Genomic DNA, 22,123 nt, shown 5'->3' with positions numbered 1-22,123 from the left:
TGCGATGCTAGTGCGCTGTAAAATCACCACCTGTGTAGGCTAAAGGCATGTAGTTTATTTAGGATGAATTCCACGTCTGCGTCGGAAAATTAGGACGAACCGTGTGCGACAGACAAGCTACCTAGAAATCTAAAAATGAACTACCCGCCTTGAGCGATGCAAAAATCGGCGATTCCGCCGCTTTTCCATATTATCATGCAGGCATATTCTTATTGGACCGTGTGTGATCTTGGGTGCTCCCATCCCGCATAAACTCTTTACCCCAATTTTAGTAGCCGGGGTATTTCAATCATCGCCCCCACTCCTCCACCACCGACCTTATAGTAAAATTCCAGTAGCCGAGGCATTTGAAACGTCGCCCTCCCTCGTCCACCACCATCTCCACACCATTACTAAAAATTTCAGTAGCCATGGCGTATCCTCCAACACCACCCCCCTCCCCCCTCGAACTCTAGCTCGCCGCTGCCAACCGGCGCCGGCCTGCCCGTGCCTCCTAACTTAGATAATAAAGTTCAGGTTACCCAACGATTCCCACACCGTCACCCCCCTGAGTTTTTAGAAGAGGCTTGTGGTGTCCCTCCCCGCCGGATCCATATCCCCTGCTCCAAAGGGTCGCAGCCTAAGCCCGACCACGTATCCCGGGGAGCCCAATGAGCGTTCGGCCAAAAGAGGTTTATCATGGCCTCTCCGGCGGACGTTGGTGAGGTGGCCGCTGTTCGTCCTGACCTGTTAATCCCGGAGCAACACCACGCCACGGAAGCCGGTGAGGACGTTGACTACGTTGCCATGCCGAAGGCTTCACGTCAGCGGGCTAGTGTATTACTGTATCTCGGGAAAGCTGGCTACGACATCAAGCTCGTCGATAGCGACAGCTTCACATGGGCCATGTCACAGGTTAAGTGGTCCATCCCCAATCCCTATGGTTCAACCATCGTCGATCTCTTCGACGGCCCTGCCGTTGATCTCCTCCGCCACGCGGTCAAGGATTTGCGATCCTTGTACGCCATCGAGCCCATTTGTCATTTATGAAGGACACGTTCTACGGCAGTGGCTTGGGGTCCTCAATTGCCAAGTCAGATCTCATCGACCACGACCATGAGGAGGGCACCCACAAAGGTTCTTCCAAGGTGAAACAGCCCACTTGCAACATCAGAGAGCGCACCATGGGTCTGTGCTCTTCCAACTGAAAGGTTCCCGTCCATGACATGTGAGGCAACATCCTATCAGCAAATCATACCTTTTCTAGCTAACCAACCCATACCCTTTGTTGTAGTAGCTTTTTCCATGCGGTGTTTTAACTATGTGTGTTTAATTATTTCAGTTATGCAAAAATGTAATGTTCAGTAGGGCTATGTGATGTTTAAGTATGAATTGTCCACTTTCAGTTTCACGAATGGCTATATTTGGTTGTTTATAGTGAGTAGATTCCTTGTTTATCTATATTAGGTTGTTAGGTTGGTTGCAATGAGCATTTGTCCAGTTATCAAGCAGTTGCCTTGTTTATCTGTATTTGGTTGTTAGGTTGGTTGCAGTGAGCATTTGTCAAGTTTTCAAGCAGATGTCTTGTTTATCTGTATTTGCTTGTTAGGTTGGTTGTAGTGAGCATTTGCCCAGTTTTCAAGCATACGCCCTGTTTATCTGTATTTGCTTGTTAGGTTGGTTGTACTGAGACTCTGTCCAGTTTTCAATGGCTATATTTGGTTGTTATACTGATCATTTATGCCTCGTTTATTTTAGTCGTTCACAACGCGATGTTCATTTTGTGCAAGTCGGAACCGTGCCGTTCGATTTCATCAATACCAGTTTGAACAGATATATTTGGTTCCAGTTATGCCTTATGAAGTTAACACATGCCCCTTATTTCAGTTTTACACATTTATCTATTGTGATGTTTAAGCATGATCTACGTTCTATTCATTTTCAACAATACCAGTTTGAATTGCAATATTTGGTGGTTGTTGTTGTAGGTAACATTCCCTTCCATTTTATATCTGCTTTAACAGCATGCTGAAACCAACACCTTCAAGCTATCATTTGGAGATGATGTTGTTTACCTTGGCTATATTTGTTTGATGTTAAGGTTGTTGTACTTATCATGCCTTTCCACTACTTATGCAGGACAACAACGGGAGTGGCCAGCATTTTCCGCCGAGGTTAGTTTCATCCCTCGGCTTGTACTCCCCCTGTCGTTCCATAATGTAGTGCATATAGATCCAGGCCTGGATACTTTTTTAGCTTCTAACATTGACTTGTTGCTTGTAGGTACATATGCCCTTGGCAAAGATCCACGCATCGACCCTTTTTGCGTATGGGGCAATGAGATATTCATGAACAAGCATCAACTGAGGAAACTCATAAGGATTATTAGCAAAAAGATACGAACGGTGGCAAGCAAATTATTTGTTTACGCTCTATCCAACACAACAGTGAGCCGTAGGATGGTAACTACAAACTCTGCAGCCTTCTCTTTTTACTGCCCATAATGAGTTGTTAGATAACAATGTCTGAATCTTTTTTGTTTGCAGTGATTCCCAAAGAAGTTTACTCAAGATTACCTCGCGAAGTACATGATTGGTGGACATGCAATGAAGGTTAAAGTATTTCTTCGAGACTACAATGAGCATCAAGAAGTCCTAATGAAGACAGTGAACGATGGGCAGGCAGCCATCACAAGGGGGTTGGCCTAGAGTCGTGCGTCCATTACGCATGGAGGAGGGCACAATATGGGCATTCCGCTTCACCTTCTCCAGCAACCAGAATGTCTTTCGCCTCTCTCTTTACAGTCTTTAGTACAACTGTGGTTCATCATTCTTTACTTGGTGCTTCTGTAGTTCTTTAGTATATGTACTTGTGCATTGAATTATGCATTCCTGCTTGAACCTATATTTGTAATAAACATGGTTCGGTATGAAATAAGTGATTGCCTACTTTCAAATTGAAAACCTGTGATTTTTAAATGCAGGGATTAAATTAGGGATTACACTGCACACAGTTTGCGAAAGCAAAACGTCTGCGATACACGTGGAGATCAGACACGTTTCTCGGATCCGTTACGTGTGTGATCAATCTCTACTACACACACGATCATCCAGGAAAAAATGTGTGAGATTAACAACATCCATCGCACATAGTTCCTTCTTATTAAATGTTTGCGAAAGTCACCTTATCACACACGCTTGGCAATTATGGACTATTATGATGTCGTGTGCATTGCAAACATTTGCTCATAGAAGAACGCGTGCGATAGGTCTTCATTCGACACAGGTATGATGGATGAATCGTGTGGGATATATTCAAGCTCCGCATACAATTTTGTAGGGACAACTGTATGCACTCTTACATCGAATCGCATACAGTCGAGGAAAAGTAAGTGTGTGTGATTGTATGCTTATCGTACACATTCTATAATCGTGAAATGTTTGTGATGGGTCGTGCATCATAAACATAGCACCACAGAATACCGACTGCGATGGCAATGCGAGCACAAATGAGTAGCAAGGATGGATCGTTTGGGACATTTGAGATATCAGAAATAGTTTTATAGGGACAACTCTATGCACCATGTCTCCCTATCCCCGACGGTTTCTGGGTCATGTGGGAAGGACCCCCTATAGCCCACACTTGCTTGGCGACGATTTAAAATGTCGTCGCGGAAAGGGGTTAAAAACCGTTTGTATAACAGCTCGTTGTACCAGTGACTACATGGATTACAAGCTCATTGGCTTGTTCGATGGGTGACTACTCTATCTGGAATCCGGTCACCATACATGGTTATGGCTCATCATCAATCCTATCTACCCTCCATTTCTGTCTGATGCTATAGTGCATGATGGCATCGTTTACCCGGTCGACGCACAGATTGGCTGCATATACTGGTGGAATCTATCGTCGTGTAACTGTTCTATCTCATCTCATCTCATCTTTACCTTATGAATACGACTGCATGTTGATTGTTAGAAATTTAGAATAGATAGTATGACCATAACCACATCATTGCTATATGTTCCTCTCATTTCCTAGATTTTTATGACCACACATGTTATCGTTAGAGTTGATATGAGAACAATTGGCATCTAATGATTGTTAGAATAGATATTATGAGTATAACCTCATGACTTCTATATGTTACTCTCATTTCCAAGATTTTTATAACCATGCATTTTATTGTTAGAGTTGATATGAAAACAAACAGTAGTAACTGCTATGGTAGAATATGAATAGGCCCTGGCATAGTTGTTTTCCTCTCATTTTTACAAGATGTTTGAACCAAAACATATTTCTAGAATATGAAAGCCATTGGCTTATTTTTTTAAATTGGAGTATGATTATGACCACGGCATTGCAATTCTCTGGCTATGATCTATGTCACTGTTATAATAATCTTAATTCCACACATACTGAACATGATTGTATATTTTTGTCCTTTTGGTCTCCAATTTGATTTGTTGCAGCAAACACAAATGCGCTGGCCTTCATAATTCCAAGACCTGGAAATATACAAGTCAATGGGTGGTGGTTTATCTCTTGTTCAACTGACGGTGAGCATTTGATGCTCATTCAAGTATGTACTTGTTGGTGAAAGTGTTGTCCAATGGGAATTATATTTTGTATTACTCATGTAGCTTACAAAGTCTATCGCACAGCCTTGTAACTTTGTAGGCACCTGTTTTTAAGCTCGTTCTAAACACTCTTGCATAATGCCCTTAAAACTAAGCTGTTAGCAATGCCCATCTAATATTATTTAAAGCAATATGGAAGCAACCTGGAGATTGGATGAATGTACTCCATTTCTAAATTTGTGGTACCAGTAGTCCTCTATATCGTATATTGCGCTACTCATACTAGTAAGTACTTCCATCCTGGTTTATTAGTCCCCTTCATATTTAGTGTCCAATTTTTACCATTGATTTAACTAATAAAATGTCAATGCATGTCACCCAAAATTATGCAATTGGAAACTATGTTCAAACATGAATCCAACGATATACTCCCTCCGTTCCTAAATATAGGGTGTATAGTTTTTGGCACGGAAATTAAAGAACGCACATGGAGGGAAAATTTCACAAGTTTTGGGCGAGATTTCACCTGACTAATTGACATGGCAAAATAGAGGATGTTGCCTGATATAAGGAAATGTAATCAAATCCCTAAAAAAAATTATCCAAACGAGTGGTGCAACACAATACACCTTATATTTCGGGTTTTTTTTCTCAAAAAACTATACACCTTATATCAAGGAACGGAGGGAGTAATATTTAGTGACATGCAATAACATTTTGTTAGTTAATTTATGATCAAAATTGGACAGAAAATACGAACAAGACCAATAAACCAGGACGGAGGTAGTAGTACTTGTACGACTAGTAAGTAGTATAGTAGTACTAGTATACGTCGGTCCAATTATTCATCATGTCCTCACATTGAATTAACGTGACAACACACTGCATGCGAGGTGACACAAGAGTCCCTGCAGCGTGTTCGGTTCACCAAAGTGATCCTCACCTCTATTAGTACAACAGCACTCTCCCATTCTCTACAAAATCACTCTCCCATTCTCTCCCGGTCTCCCGCCTCCCAGCCGCCGCCTTGTTCTGATCCAGTTGGTACGATGAGCGATGAGATACTGGAGCTGCTATACTTCATTGCAAGTAGTCAAAAGGAAGACGCTGAAAAAATTGATCTTAACAAGGATGCTCTTCAAGCTAGCACATGAACGAAGGAACTAGTGAGGCCGCTCCTATGAGTATTCGTCTCGTCGCCCTGTATGATGATTTCAATCTTTATGGAGGTTTTCAAGTCTTTAGAGTATGCATGTAGTAAAGAAGCCGAGATCCCAGTTTGTTCGGGTGTTGTGGACTTCAGATTTGGAGTATATTTGTCGAAATTTTTCATCATTTACTTAAACAGTTGGTTGATCATACATTAAGTACCATTTAACTGGAATTAACTGATTCAAATCCAAGAAGGATTGGCCGGTGCTACCGGCTGGCGTCAAGTTCGATCCCATGGATCAGGAGTTGATCGAGCACCTTGAGGCCAAAGTGAGTGCTGACAGCATGGATTTCACCCTCTCATCAATTTAGTCATACCAACCATCGACCGCGAGCACGGCATATGCTACACCCATCCTGAGAAACTTCCAGGTGAGACACTGGTCGGCCGTCTACTTGCACAACATATATTCCTTTGTTTATACCTCAATTTTTCTTTTTATACGTAGACTTAGTGAAGCAGTTACAACTTGACAGTAAATAAAAAGTGAAGCAACTGACTGCAGCATGCCAAAGATGTTATAAAAATGCCAACTACCCTAAAACTTGTATTCGCCAATATTGTATGTATCACACAGAGTGGCCTAAGCAAGCATTTCCTACAGCGCAACTCCAGGGCGTTCAAAAGGGGTATGCAGACGCGTCGCAAGATACAGTCAGAGTGTGGCATGCATGCAATGTGGTAAAACAACGGCAATACCATGCCGGTGATGGTCAACAGCCGACAGATGGGCAGCAAAAAGGTTCTCGTGTTGCACACCAACAAGAACTTCGCCCAGTAGAGGACCAACTGGGTGATGCACCAGTACCACCTCGTGGACCTGGAGCAAGAGAAGGAGCAGGAGCTGGTCGTCTGCAAGATTTTCTACCAGATGAACACCAGGGTCGGGACTAAAAAGATTATAAGTTAGTTTGGTATTGGTACTTGTTCTACCTGGTCATCGGCAAGTTGGTATTATTGTTAAGGTTCTTTCAGTATGAACTTCACATTTGCTTCCAACCATCATGTCGAGGGTCAACGTGGATATAAAGCTGAATCATTTGTTGTGAAACGAATTTTCAGGCACCGGTTTTTTTTATGGGTAGCTGAAAGTGCAACTAATCCCCGGGTGGTTTTGGTAATTCATAACAACCTATAGCTCATTGAACTAATATCCATTCAAGATAAATATTTCAGGATGTTCAGTGATTGGCATGGCATGGGATAGAGATGTGGAGCCCTCAAAATGCTAAGGACAAAGATTGGCAAAAGCTCAAGACTCTTCATTTCTATTTTAGTGATCCAAGATCACATTGAGTCCATAGGAAAGCCAATATTATTAAAAGGGGATGAGGTGATACTTAATGATCTACTTGCTCAAGTGCTTAGTGATATTGCTCCAAAACCCTCAGCCACTTCCTCCATCCAGATATGTCAAAACCCTAAACTCCAACTCGGCCCCACCGATACTTCCTACATGGAACCACCGAGTTCATATGACATAGCCATAGCCAGAAACCCTAATGATTCGGTCACACCGATGCGGATCTCGCTCTCACCGAGATGGCCTTTCCAACTCTTTGTTGCCTGTTTCGGTCCCACCGAATTGTTCTCGTCGATCCCATCAAGATTCCTAACATTCACATTTTTGAACTAATCGTGCCACCGAGTTAATCCATTTGATCCCACCGAGATGAGTAAAATGTGTGTAATAGTTGGATTTTGTGTGGAGGCTATATATACCCCTCTACCCCCTTCTCCATTTGTGAGAGAGACATCAGAACGTGCCTTCACTTCCACCATTCATTTTTTGAGAGAGAACCACCTACTCATGTGTCGAGATCAAGAGATTCCATTCCTACCATTTGAACCTTGATTTCTAGCCTTCCCCAAGTTGCTTTCCACTCAAATCTTTCTTCCACCATTGCCAAATCTGAGAGAGAGAGTTGAGTGTTGGGGAGACTATCATTTGAAGCACAAGAGCAAGGAGTTCATCATCAACACACCATCTATTACCTTTTGGAGAGTGGTGTCTCCTAGATTGGCTAGGTGTCGCTTGGGAGCCTCCATTAAGATGTGGAGTTGAACCAAGAAGTTTGTAAGGGCAATGAGATCGCCTACTTCGTGAAGATCTACCCGAGTGAGGCAAGTCCTTCGTGGGTGATAGCCATGGCGGGATAGACAAGGTTGCTTCTTTGTGGACCCTTCATGGGTGGAGCCCTCCGTGGACTCACGCAACTGAAAGTGCTAGTTATCGACTAGAGGGGGGTGAATAGGCAATTTTTATGAAAGTCTTCAAAACATGAGGTCTTTGAATACATACAGATGAAATGAACCTATTGATATGCAGCAGAAGATAGACTACACTAGACAAGCCATAGTCAAGTAAGTAGTATTGTGAAAGTACGAAGACTATCAGCAGCTAGGTAGTGTGGATCAGAATGGAAGACAGTATGAAGCCAAACAGGTAATAGTCTTCACACAATGAAGTCAATTAGATCAGACAAGCAAGCAATGACTTCATGAAGACAAACTAAAAAGTAAAGGAAGTAGGGGATATAACCAGTTGCTTGGTGAAGGCGAGGATTTGGTAGACCAGTTCCAGTTGTTGTGACAACTGTACATCTGGTTAGGGAGGCTAAGATTGAACTCAGAAGACCGCGTCTTCACCTTATTCCCCTTGAGCTAAGGACACCCAGTCCTCGCCCAATCACTCTGGTAAGTCTTCAAGGTAGACTTACAAACCTTCACAGACTTTGTTCACTGGCAATCCACAATGGCTCTTGGATGCTCAGAACGCGACGCCTAGCCGGCTGGAGGATTCACAGTCTCAAGTGTAACAAGTCTTCAGGTCACGCTGATAGAAAGACTTCAGTGATGCCTAACACTCTTTGGCTCTAGGTGCTTTGGGCTTTGTCCTTGCAAGGATCTCTCTCTCAAAGGCTTCGGAGGTGGGTTGCTCTCAAACGACAAAAGCCGTGTACTAACTCTGAGCAGCCAGCAATTTATGGTGTAGGGGGTGGGCTATTTATAGCCAGGAGACAACCCGACATGATATGTCTAAAATGACCCTGGGTCACTAAGGAACCGAAACGTGCCCAACGGTAGGATTGCAAACACACGCGGCAGCTTGGCTTGGGCTACAAGAAAAGCTGTCTCATCCAACTCAAGATAAGATTTGCTCTCATTGTCTTCGCTCGAAGACATAGGATTTTGGTTGAGCATCACATCAGTCATCTGACTTTGTTCACTTGGACCCCACTTAACAGTACGGTGGTTCCTATGACTCAATAATGAAGAAAGGAAACAACAAAACAAATATGTCTTCGCGCTCCATAGTCTTCAAGTGAATGTCTTCACAAGTCATTATCTTCGTCATGAATGTCTTCATGAACCACCATTGTCTTCAATGTCTTCATACATTTTTAGGGGTCATCTCTGGTAGGTAAACTAAATCAATGTGGGACTACTACCTGTGTTATCCTGCAATTCTCACAAACACATTAGTCCCTCAACTAAGTTTGTTGTCAATACTCCAAAACCAACTAGGGGTGGCACTAGATGCACTTACAATCTCCCCCTTTTTGGTGACTGATGACAAACTGGTTGAAGTTTCCAATGGGGATAAAAGTATGTGAAAGTTAAAGATCATAGACATTGTCTTCATAAGTTGTAAAGGCTCTCCCTTAAGATGTGCATATAAGTAGTTTGCTTTTGAATGCAAATGCACATGGTAGGTTTTACTTTGTGGAGATCCTCTTCAACACATGAAGACAATTCATCATGCATATACAAGTATAATGAAGATAATGAAATGCATAATTTGAAATGGGCGTCTACAGAATGACTTCATGCGGAATTTATCATCGCATCATAGGGTACCAGCAAAAGTAGCAGACGATCATCAAGTTTAAGTGTTACAGCTCAAGAGCCAAATAGTTTCGAAAATGAGAGTTGTAAGAACTTAGCAAAAATAGGCACCACCCTATATGGACCCGCTTGAAGACTATCAACTCATATGCTTCTCCCCCTTTTGTCAGTAAGGACCAAAAAGGTTTCAAGACATAGAGGATCTACTCGTTCCCAGTTGGAGAAGATGTTGGAGCAGCAGGGTCGGCGTTGGAGTTGGGCGGTGCAGACGGGCCTGATGCAGAGTCGTGATGTAGTGAAGCCATAGCTGGTGAAGTGGCGTCGTATTCTTCATCGATGACTCTAGAAACAACAGTTGCAGCCGAAGATGAATACTCAGAATCTTCAATGGAAGGTGTTGGACGCCGGCTTGCAGATTGTGGTGGCCTGGAGTCAAACTTGAATTTCTCTGTGAAGCCATCTTCATGAAGATCATCTTCAGAACAGAGCAATGTGAGGCTCTTCCAGGACCGCCGACAGGCTTCATGCGCAACGAATGAATTCTTGGTGGCAAGATTGCGAATGCGATTGACATCAACCAGAAGTCTCTGCATTTGGCGCTTCAGCCAGTCATGATGCCTATCCTGCTTCTGATGTAGTGATACAAGAAGCTCTCTGTCGTTGAGGACACGGGGACGCTTTTGAGGCCTTTGAGCAATTGTACTGGTTGTGGCTTCGGTGTTGGCATGATGCGGCAGACGCAAGTTGCCAGCCAGAGGATAATCTGGAACAGCAGAATTTGGCACATGAATGCCTTCAATTGACTGAGTGAAGCTTTGATGTTCTGCATTTTTCAAGTGGAGTGGCTTCTTGGTAGGCTCATGGTAGATGGCTTCAAAGAACATATCAACATCAGGCAAAAATACAACATGGTTGCATGCTGAAGGTTAGTAGTTGATTGTTGAATGAAGCTTTATTAGATGCATGACCCATGGTGCATAGAACTTTAGACCAAAGAGATCAATTCCAGAAGCTACAAGCTGTCGGATGAAGAAATCTTGCGTATTGAATCTGATGCCATTGATGATATAGAAGACCAATGTCTTCATGGCACCTTCAAGTTTGGCATCAGGAGAGTTGCCTTTGATAGGCCACAGAGTACGCCTCAGAATGTGATATACTCTGCGGGGCAAGTACTCGAGGTCCTTGACAAAGAACTCCTTGGGGTATTCAGCGTCATGGGGCAAAGGCTTCATCATGCTTAGCATCTGGCTCATATTGGGCTCTGGCTTCTGAAATATGCTCCGCAGTTCATTTTGATGAAGCTGACAACCTGGTTCAAACAACTCACCAGGAGTGGGCAGGGAAGTAAGCTCGATGATGTCTTGAGCTTTGGCTTCATGGTGTACATCGCCTGTCATCCACTCAAGGATCCAAGTCTTCGGATCCCTGTTGTAGCCTTGGATGTGAAGTCTGGCATAGAACTGTAGTAGAAGCTCTTCGTTCCAATGCTTCTTATCAGTTACAAATGGAAGCAGCCCAACATCTCTGAAGCAGTCAAGAGCCTCTTCAAGGCATGGTAGCCCAGCAATGGCATCACAATCCAGACGCTTATGAGGAAAAATCCGGTCTTGGTTGCATAGAATGCATGAGTAATAGCTTCATTGCTGATGGCTCCAAAACCTATCGGAGGTGATCTTTGGCTTCTTGTAGGGGTTCTTGGCGTTGTCGAAGAAAGTGTTGTGCTCTTTGAAGCTGAGCACATTGAAGGAGCCTTGGGTAGTTGCAGCACTGGGAAGCCTTGGCAATCTTGGCTTTGGCGTCTAAGTTTGAGGCCATTGCTCCACATGATAATCATATTGTGGACCTAGAGCAGTGGGAGAAACCATAATGGGCCATCTAACTGTGACAAGCTCACCACGATTGTAGACCTATTCCATAGTGTGAGGCACTGGTGGAGGAATGGCTACATCAGAAGTGGTCAGCTGGGCATTGTCTTCAGGGGCAGCATTGACTTCAGGCTCCACAATGTCTTCAGCCATGACATCGTCATTAATTGGCTTCAGTGGTGATGGTGGTGGCAGCCTCATTAGCTTCAACATGCATGGCTTCAAGGATGGGAGGGTATGGCACAATCACATCTTCTTCTTCTTGTACGACAGTTTCACTGGCAGGGGGAACAACTCCTTAATTCTCTTCTTTCTCTTCATCGGCTGATGCAGCTGGATTGTCTTCGGCAACTTTGGCGTCAGACTCATGAGCAGACACAGAAGGGATGGCTTCAGGGAACACTTGGCATGCTACTGAGCTGCCGTGTTGCACATCCTCTTCAGGAATACTCCACATGGAGACCTGAGGCTGGGGCCTTTGCAAAGCCTTCGAAATGCGGGCGACGCCTTTGGTGAGGGAGTGGTCTGGTCCATGTCATCATCAAGCACCGGAGTGGTGACTTGAGCTAGTGGAGTACGGAGAATCACTTCATGCAAGGGAGTGTTTGGGTGTTGCTCTTCCCAATATTCATCTTGAGCAATTGGCGTTGTGGGACCGCCAATTCTTATGAGTTCACTGCTCGCAGGAGCAGGCGATGACACCGGATTGGGTTCAACTAAGGAAGGACTACATCATCTTCAACACGTTCCTCATGACCAATGTCTTCAGCTACATTGGAGTCAGTAGCTGGAATCTCTTTAGTTTCTGGAGCCCCTGTGGGAGCAGGCTCATGGACAACAAGACGGTGCTCGCGGTTGGTGGAGGCAGGAAGTGCAACTGAGATGACTGGCTCGAAGCCAAAGGTCCCCTCAGCAGCTTCAGAGCAAAAGAAGACACGACAAGCTGAGGCTGATGCCAGGAAGAGGAAGCACCAAGACACCTCTGATGCGGCTCCCTCCAAGAAAAAGTTGAAGACAAAGGCTTCAAAGTCTTCACGAAAAGAGCATGCTGCTGCCCAAGAGCCGCTGAATGTTGAACCATGCTGGAAGGGAAGACTATGCTTGGTCGGTCCTGCCTTGAAGCTTCTGGTTCAGCTTCAGCAGACTTCTTCTTCTTCTTGGCAGCCATCTTGGGGTCGATGCCAGGACGCCCAAGTGCCTTTCTCTTTTCAGCCTCATTGTGTGCTTGAACACACTTCTGCGCATAATACTTCATGCGCGCACGGGAGCCTTTGGCTTCCTCACGCTTCTTGTTGAACTGGGCCTTGAGGTCAATCATCATTTGCTTGAAATTTTGCACATCAGCAACGCTGAGCTTGGCCATGTGCTTCTTGAACTGAGCCTTCTCATAGTCGATCTTGTTCTTCAGCTCAACAATTTTCTGAGCAATATCAAGCTCGTTGGCTATAGTTCCTTGAAATGTGACGCTGATGTCCACGGGCAGCTGCAGATCATCAATGTTGATGGTTTAGTCTTCAAACCATTCATCAATGAAGTTATTGAGTATATCAGCATCAAACAGAGGCATATCTTGGAAGAGCTCGGCCTCTTGTTTGCTCTTGATCAACATCTCCAGAGCATCATCTGCAAGTTCTTCATCGCTTGACAGATCAATAGTGTTTTCTTCATTGCGTAGAATGGCGGCAGGAGTAAGGTCATGCCCAGAAATCTTCTTGGGCTTGTTAGTCTTCTTGAAGACACGAGATTGATCTTCACACTGCACACTGGATTAAGGAGGTGCCGACTTCAATGGCTTCACTCTTGAAGCTTTTGGAGCAGTGGAAGATCTTGAAGCCTTCGACTTCTTCTTTGGCTTCGGAGCTTCAGGTTCAGCTTCATGCTCCTCTTCGGCAGCAGCTACTTCAATAGTGGCCCTTTGTGTGGCAATATAAGAGAGAAGACCATCGAAGTTATCAAAGGGGCCAATTATATTTTGATTGGCTTCACGGCTGCCATCCGGCCTTGGAGCTGTTGGGCCGGGATTGAAGTTAGCCCCTAGTTCCTTCTTGTTCTGCATAGCTGAAGCCCTAGCAAACTGAAGATTTTTCTTGAACAAGTCATCTTCACGACACCATCTGAGACTAGATGGGTCGGCATCTGCACGCTGAGGTCCTCTGACCATGCATGGATAGAATCCCTAAGCTATGGCTCCAGCCTTTCTCTTGGGGTGCAATTTCCTGTAGACAATATCGGCCCAGGGTGGCCTTACTCCATTCTTCTTGGCATATTCATTTGTGACAAAGTTATACAAAAACCATTGCTTAGCCCAATATCTTCGAATCCATTGGACTCGAGTCTTGTGTTCTCCATAGGTCTCCTCTGGACCAAACTTGTATTGTTTGTAGAGATCTGGAGGCAGATCCAAAGCAGTATTTCCATGGCGCTGCCTGCCACCCTTCCTTGCAGATTTGTCAATTGCCATTATATTCAGACTGAAAGGCTTCAATACAGTGAACGGCTTCCGACGACTGGTCAGACAAGAACTAGCTTCAGGAGATTCAATGTGATGTTGTAAGTATTCTGCAAATGAATGCAGACTATGAGAACCAAGGGATTCTCCCACGGACATGTACCTGTGACAGCATTAGGGATGCGAGGGAAGGGAAAGAGGTCATATGCATTCTCCGAAGATTTTGAAGATAAACCAGTTTGAGGACATTGACCTCATAGTGCGAAGACATTCACTTATTTGAACTGAGTTGGTTCCAGATTTGTACGAATCCATGAATAAGTACAAGTGAGGAATCTAACTAGTTGTGAGGCATAAGTAGGGATGCAAGCGGGCATCCCGCATCGTCCCGCATAACCAGAGAGTTAGTTCAAAGTATATAACAAAATTGCCTTTTTGACTATGGAGGGGGACGGATCGGGCGCCGCTCTGCACCCCTAGGCATAAGTGAATATACTTGCAAGTTATGAGATGCAAAAACAGAAAGATCCAGATTTGGAAGTTTAGAAACCACTTTTGGGTGAAGTGGACGGATTCAACAGATCGAAAAAATGGTAAAATGCAAGTTTACTTACCACACGAAGAACTGCTAGACGAGGCGGAATGGATGCCGAGCAGTCCAATCTCCCGCGCCCTAACTTGGCGGCAAAAGACACCTACGGCGGCGGCGGAGAAGACGAGGTCCACGGCCGGCGTGGAGACGGTGTCGAAGAGGTCGCGGCAGCTAAGCGCTTCATCTCTGGCGTCGACTTGACCTAGCAGTGGCGCTAGGGTTTGAGCGAGATGGCGAGGTGGGAGAGGAGATAATGACTGCGCGGGTGAGTATTTATAAGTTGAAGGGTTGCGTAGTGCAATTACGCGGGTGCCCCTAGTAGTTCACATCTGGTGGACACATGGCGTGCATGCAACTTATTGAGAGTTGAGCCATGTTCCCACGCGCGCCTGGTTTGTCAGGTGGTGGTTCCGGCTTCTCCGGTTTTCAGGCAAAAGAGATAAGGTATTAAAGACAGTTTTAAATGTGTGTCTCTGTATCTTCAGCTGACAAGGACATAGTGAAGACATTCGACACGTGTCAACATAATGCATATGAATAGACAGAAAGAATTTGAGGAAGAAGCACAGAAGGGGTTAGCGTCCGATCACATTCACTTAGTTCAGAAAATGGCAAGTTTGAAGACATAGCTATAAGTGAATGCTGTAGAGGACAAAACATATATATCTATATATATTAGAAGGGACCAAATAAACATTGCAAAGATGAACTTTGAAGTCAAATCAATGTTGAAGACAAACCAAATATGAAGATAATGCAATCATGACGCCAAATGAGAATCTTCGAGAAAGTTTGGTGGTGGCGTTACCCACCGTATAGGAAGTATTAGACCCAGACACGGTGCACAATTATCGTGGCGCTCCGAAGTCAAATTCCACATTAATGTATTCACACTCAGAGGGTAAGTCTTCATGAATTGAAGATATACGTTACTTTGTGTGTTGCACATCTAAGTCATCAACATGCATAAGCGTTAGGATGTGTGTACATTCACAGACATTTGAGGATTCTAAGATATTTAGCTCACATCGTAGCTTGCAAAACCTTTTCTCATCCAAGCACTTTGTGAAGATATCTGCCAATTGCTCTTCAGTGTTGACGTGTATGATATCAATGTCTTCCTTCAACACATGATCCCTGAGAAAATGATGATGGATTTGAATGTGCTTTGTCTTCGAGTGTTGAACTGGATTGTGGGAAATCTTGATGGCGCTCTCATTGTCACAGTAGAGTGGCACATGCTTCATATTGATGCCATAGTCCTTTAGAGTTTGCTTCACCCAGAGAAGCTGAGCGCGGCAAGATCCAGCAGCAATGTATTCAGATTCAGCAGTGGAGAGTGATACACAGTTCTGCTTCTTTGCAGACCAACAGACAAGAGATCGTCCAAGAAAGTGACATGTGCCTGATGTGGACTTGCGATCAACCTTGTCACCAGCATAATCAGCATCTGAGACTCCAACTAGATCAAACTCTGAGCCCTTTGGATACCATAATCCTAGTGTTGGGGTGTGAGCCAAAAATCGAAATATTCGCTTCACTGCTAGGTGATGCGATTCCTTTGGTGCCGCTTGGAATCGGGCACACATGCAAACGCTAAGCATTATATCAGGCCTAGATGCACATAAGTACAGTAAAGAACCAATCATGGAGCGGTATACCTTTTTATCGAACTCTTTACCATTGTCGTCGGGGCCCAATTGGCCTTTGGTTGGCATTGGCGTCGTGTACCCTTTGCAGTCTTGCATTCCAAACTTCTTCAGGCAATCTTTGATGTACCTCTCTTGTGATATGAAGATGCCATTTCTCTGCTGACGGATTTGAAGACCAAGAAAGAACTTCAGCTCACCCATCATGGGCATCTGATATTGCTCTTGCATCATATGCCCAAACTCATCACTGTATCTCTTATCAGTGCAGCCGAAGATAATGTCATCCACATAGATTTGGCATACAAACAGTTCACCATCATTTGTATTCGTGAAGAGAGTGGGATCTAGAGAACCAGGTTTGAAGCCTTTGCTCTTCAGGAAGTCTTTGAGTGTGTCATACCAAGTGCGAGGTGCTTGTTTGAGGCCATATAGAGCCTTATTGAGCTTGTACACCATGTCAGGACGCTTTGGATCTTCAAAACCAGGTGGTTGTGCAACATACACTTCTTCTTCAATTTTGTCGTTGAGGAAGGAACTCTTTACATCCATTTGGTGCAGAAGAATGTTGTTGTGGTTGGCATAGGCTGATAGTATGCGAATGGCTTCAAGCCTAGCCATAGGAGCAAAGGTTTCATCGAAGTCAATTCCTTCCACTTGTGTGTAACCTTGGCCAGACGAGCCTTGTTTCTGACAACTTGACCATGCTCATCTTGTTTGTTGCGATAGATCCATTTGGTGCCAATGATATTGTGCTTGCGGGGATCAGGACGCTTCACTAGCTCCCGTATATTATTCAGCTCAAAACTGTTGAAGCTCTTCTTGCATAGCTTGAATCCATTCAGGTTCCATGAAGGCTTCATCAACTTTCTTGGGTTTAGATATAGAGACAAATGCAAAATGCCCATAGAAGTTTGCTAGCTGTGTTGCTCTTGAACGAGTGAGTGGACCAGGTGCATTGATACTATCGATTATCTTCTCAATCTAGACTTCATTTGCAACTCGAGGATGTACTGGTCGAAGATTTTGTCCTTGTTGATCATTGTCTTCATCTTCAGCATTGGCTTCAGGCTGAGCAATGTCTTCATGCTGAGTAGGTGCAGAAATGATGATTTCCTCTTCAGCCTGTTCCTCGGTAGCTATGATTTCTCCAGTACACATTAGCTTGATAGATTCACTTAGTGTAGCTTCATCTAGCACATTTGGCAGGTGCTCACTTTGCAAGCCGTTAGTCTCATCAAACCGCACATCCACAGTTTCAACCACTTTATAGTGAAAGATGTTGAAGACTCTGTAGGAGTGCGAATCATTTCCGTAACCAAGCATAAAACCTTCATGTGCATTCGGTGCAAATTTTGAAGTATGATGTGGATCCTTGATCCAGCACCTAGCACCAAAGACTCTGAAATAGCTGACATTTGGCTTCTTACCAGTCAGGAGCTCATAGGATGTCTTCTTGAGGAACTTATGAAGATAAACATGGTTGATGATATAGCAAGCAGTATCGATGGCTTCAGGCCAGAACTTCCCTGGAGCCTTGTACTCATCAAGCATCGTACGGGCCATCTCAATGAGGGTTCTGTTCTTGCGCTCCACGATGCCATTCTGCTGAGGTGTGTATGGAGCAGAGAACTCATGTGTGATGCCCAATGTGAAGGAAATATGCCCTAGAGGCAATAATAAAGTTGTTATTTATATTTCCTTATATCATGATAAATGTTTATTATTCATGCTATAATTGTATTAACCGGAAACTTAGTACATGTGTAAATACATAGACAAACAGAGTGCCCTTAGTATGCCTCTACTTGACTAGCTCGTTAATCAAAGATGGTTAAGTTTCCTGACCATAGACATGTGTTGTCATTTGATCAACGGAACCACATCATTAGAGAATGATGTGATGGACAAGACCCATCCGTTAGCTTAGCATAATGATCGTTTAGTTTATTTCTATTGCTTTCTTCATGACTTATACATATTCCTCTAACTATGAGATTATGCAACTCCCAAATACCAGAGGAACACTTTGTGTGCTATCAAACGTCACAACGTAGCTGGGTGATTATAAAGATGCTCTACAGGTGTCTCCGAAGGTGTTTGTTGAGTTGGCATAGATCGAGATTAGGATTTGTCACTCCGTGTATCAGAGAGGTATCTCTGGGCCCTCTCGGTAATGCACATCACTATAAGCCTTGCAAGGAATGTGACTAATGAGATAGTTACGGGAGATGCATTACAGAACGAGTAAAGAGACTTGCCAGTAATGAGACTGAACTAGGTATGATGATACCGACGATCGAATCTCGGGCAAGTAACATACCGATGACAAAGGGAATGACGTATGTTGTTATGCGGTTTGACCGATAAATATCTTCGTAGAATATGTAGGAGCCAATATGAGCATCCAGGTTCCACTATTGGTTATTGACCGGAGATGTGTCTCGGTCATGTCTACATAGTTCTCGAACCCGTAGGGTCCGCACGCTTAACGTTCGATGACGATTTGTATTATGAGTTATGTGTTTTGCTGACCGAAGTTGGTTCGGAGTCCCGGATGAGATTACGGACATGACGAGGAGTCTCGAAATGGTCGATAGGTAAAGATTGATATATTGGAAGGTTATATACGGACACCGGTATGGTTTTGATAAGGTTCGGGGATTTTTTGGAGTACCAGGAGGCTACCGGAACCCCCCGGGAAAGTTAATGGGCCTATTGGGCCATAGTGGAGAGAGGGAGGCTGCCACAAGAGGTGACGCGCCCCCCCCCAAGCCCAGTCCGAATTGTACAAGGGGTGGGGGCGCGGCCCCCCTTTCCTTCTTCCTCTCCCCCCTTTCCCCTTTCCCCTCTCCGTTGGAACGAAGGAGGGGGGCCGAATCCTACTTGGACTGGGAGTCCAAGTAGGACTCCCCCCTTGGCGCGCCCCTTGGGCCGACCACCTCCTCCTCCCCTCCTTTATATACGTGGGCAGGGGGCACCCCAAAGACACAACAGTTGTTCTCTTAGACGTGTGCAGTGCCCCCTCCACAGTTTACCCCTCCGGTCATACCGTCGTAGTGCTTAGGCGAAGCCCTGAGTGGATCACATCACCATCACCGTCACCACGCCGTCGTGATCACGGAACTCTCCCTCAGCTCTGTGCTGGATCAAGAGTTCGAGGGACGTCATCGAGCTGAACGTGTGCTGAACTCGGAGGTGCCGTACATTCAGTACTAAATCGGTTGGATCGTGAAGTCGTTCGACTACATCAACTGCGTTAACCTAACGCTTCCGCTTTCGGTCTACGAGGGTACGTGGACACACTCTCCCCCTCTCGTTGCTATGCATCTCCTAGATAGATCTTGCGTGAGCGTAGGAAAATTTTAAAATTGCAAGCTACGTTACCCAACAGTGGCATCTGAGCCAGGTCTATGCGTAGATGATATGCATGAGTAGAACACAAAGAGTTGTGGGTGATAATAGCCATACTACTTACCACCAACGTCTTATTTTGATTCGGCGGTATTGTTGGATGAAGCGGCCCAGACCAACATTACATGACCACGTTCATGAGACCGGTTCTACTGACGTGCTTTGCACACAGGTGGTTGGCGGGTGTCTGTTTCTCCAACTTTAGTTGAATCGAATTTGACTACGGATGGTCCTTGTTGAAGGTTAAAACAGCACACTTGACGAAAAATCGTTGTGGTTTTGATGCGTAGGTAAGAATAGTTCTTGCTTGAAGCCCGTAGTAGCCACGTAAAACTTGCAACAACAAAGTAGAGGACGTCTAACTTGTTTTTGCAGGGCATGTTGTGATGTGATATGGTCAAGACGTGATGAGATATAAGTTGTTGTATGAGATGATCATGTTTTTGTAGAAGTTATCAGCAACTGGTCGGAGCCTTATGGTTGTCGCTTTATTGTATGAAATGCAATCGCCATGAAATTGCTTTACTTTATCACCATGCAATAGCGATAGTCGTAGAAGCAATAGTTGGCGTGACGACAATGACGCTGCGATGGAGATCAAGGTGTCAAGCCAGTGACGATGGAGATCATGACGGTGCTTTGGAGATGGAGATCAAAGGCATAAGATGATGATGGCCATATCATGTCACATATTTTGATTGCATGTGATGTTTATCTTTTATGCACCTTATTTTGCTTAGTACGGCGGTAGCATTATAAGATGATCCCTCACTAAATTTCAAGGTATAAGTGTTCTCCCTCAGTATGCACCGTTGCTACAGTTCGTCGTGCCGAGACACCACGTGATGATCGGGTGTGATAAGCTCTACGTTCACATACAACGGGTGCAAGCCAGTTTTGCACATGCAGAATACTTGGGTTAAACTTGACTAGCCTAGCATATGCAGATATGGCCTCGGAACACTGAGACCGAAAGGTCGAACGTGAATCATATAGTAGATATGATCAACATAGAGATGTTCACCATTGAAAACTACTCCATCTCACGTGATGATCGGACATGGTTTAGTTGATTTGGATCACGTATCATTTAGATGACTTGAGGGATGTCTATCTAAGTGGGAGTTCTTAAGTAATATGATTAATTGAACTTAATTTATCATGAACATAGTCCTGATAGTATTTGCATATCTATGTTGTAGATCAATAGCTTGCGATGTATCTCCCCGTTTATTTTTGATATGTTCCTAGAGAAAAATAAAAATATGATAGTAGCAATGATGCGGAGTGGGTCTGTGATCTGAGGATTATACTCATTGCTGCACAGAAGAATTATGTCCTTGATGCACCGCTAGGTGACAGACCTATTGCAGGAGCAGATGCAGACGTTATGAACATTTGGCAAGCTCGGTATGATGACTACTTGATAGTTTAGTGCGCCATGCTTTACGGCTCAGAACCGGGACTTCAAAACAAATTTGAACGCCACGGAGCATATGAGATGTTCCGAGAGTTGAAATTGGTATTTCAGGCTCATGTCCATGTCGAGAGGTATGAGACCTCTGACAAGTACTTTGCCTACAAGATGGAGGAGAATAGCTCAACCAGTGAGCATGTGCTCAAAATGTCTGAGTACTACAATCGCTTGAATCAAGTGGGAGTTAATCTTCCACTTAAGATAGTGATTGACAGAGTTCTCTAGTCACTATCACCAAGTTACTGGAACTTCGTGATGAACTATAATATGCAAGGGATGACAAAAACGATTCCTGAGCTCTTCGCGATGCTAAAATCGGCGAAGGTAGAAATCAAGAAAGAGTATCAAGTGTTGATGGTTAACAAGACCACTAGTTTCAAGAAAAGGGGCAAAAGGAAAGAAAGAGAACTTCAAGAAAGAATGGCAGGTAAGTTGCCACTCCCGTGAAGAAACCCAAAGCTAGACCTAAGCCTGAAACTGAGTGCTTCTACTGCAAAGGGAATGGTCACTGGAAGCGGAACTACCCCAAATACTTGGAAGATAAGAAGGATGGCAAAGTGAACAAAGGTATATGTGATATACATGTTATTGATGTGTACTTTACTAGTGTTCATAGTAACCCCAGGGTATTTGATACCGGTTCAGTAGCTAAGATTAGTAACTCGAAATAGGAGTTGCAAAATGAACAGAGACTAATTAAGGGCGAGGTGACGATGTGTATTGGTAATGATTCCAAGGTTGGTAAGATCGCCATCGCATACTCCCTCTACCTTCGTAGATACATCCCACACAGTTGATAAAATCATTTCCAGACGTAAGTATATCCCACACAGTCAGTCACCGCTAAATGTTTTCATTCGTATATACATCCCATACAGTCGCTCCAAGGAAAACGTTTCTGTTCGGAAGTACATCACACACAATTTTCCCCGTTAAATCGTTTGTGATAGTGTTTCCATTGCACACGGTATTAACAATTTTATCTTTTGTGTTATTGAATGCATCACACACGGTGCGTAGAAGAAACTGTGTGACAAGGGTTGTCCATCACAC

The sequence above is a fragment of the Aegilops tauschii genome, chromosome 7, assembly GCF_002575655.3.
Source record: "Aegilops tauschii subsp. strangulata cultivar AL8/78 chromosome 7, Aet v6.0, whole genome shotgun sequence".
In the NCBI taxonomy this organism is placed as follows: Eukaryota; Viridiplantae; Streptophyta; class Magnoliopsida; order Poales; family Poaceae; genus Aegilops; species Aegilops tauschii.
The sequence above is the reverse complement of the archived record's forward strand: the minus strand, read 5'-3'. Positions refer to the sequence as shown.